Source organism: Rhagoletis zephyria, unplaced genomic scaffold, assembly GCF_001687245.7.
Source record: "Rhagoletis zephyria isolate East Lansing unplaced genomic scaffold, Rhagoletis_zephyria_1.1 Rzeph_scaffold_09885, whole genome shotgun sequence".
Taxonomy (NCBI): domain Eukaryota; kingdom Metazoa; phylum Arthropoda; class Insecta; order Diptera; family Tephritidae; genus Rhagoletis; species Rhagoletis zephyria.
The window spans coordinates 1,891-2,617 of NW_016166963.1; positions in this window are offsets into that span (position 1 = coordinate 1,891).

Consider the following 727-nt stretch of genomic DNA (forward strand, 5'->3'; position numbering starts at 1 on the left):
GTTTTCTGGCAGCATTTTCATTTGATTTTCGCGAAGAAAAGCCTTGAGTGTACTAAATGTGCGCTCGACGTAAGGTGATACAAGTGGAGCCCAATTTAAATATGGAACGTTTGAAACGTTCATATTATCAGGAATAAGGGCGTTTTCCTCGCCCTTTACAATTTTATCCACACCCCTTATTGTCTCCAAGCCTACGTTAGCTGAGAAAGCTGCTTTGAATTTTTCCACACCAACTTGGCAAGAGGTCTTTGCGCTTCTATAAGTCGCATGGGCATGTGTATATTTTTTATCTCTAAAAAATATTGTAAATGCTATAATCACTTTTTTAGAGGTAGAAAAGGCAAAAAAGGCAAATATCTTAAAAAAGGCAAGTATCTTAAAAAAGGCAAAAAAGGCAACATCAAATGTGTATATATGGAATCAGGGAAAGCTAAATCGTGGACATTCTTAATCGAATATACTCTATCTCTTTAGCAGAAAAAAAGGCAATTTCCATAAAATCCGTTCCCTGGTCATGACACACATCACTAAATCTTTCCAGTGTGTTATTTGTTAACTTTCGTGTTTTGCGGGTAGTTCGAGTGGCACTGGCTGCCTTGCTTGCAGTGTTCATAAAACAGCAACAAAAAAGCTTCAAAAAAGTGCAACAAATTTTCACCTAAATTTCGAACTTTATTCTCGGCAGTGTTTGAATTTTTCTGAATACACAGTTTTATAGCCCAATCAA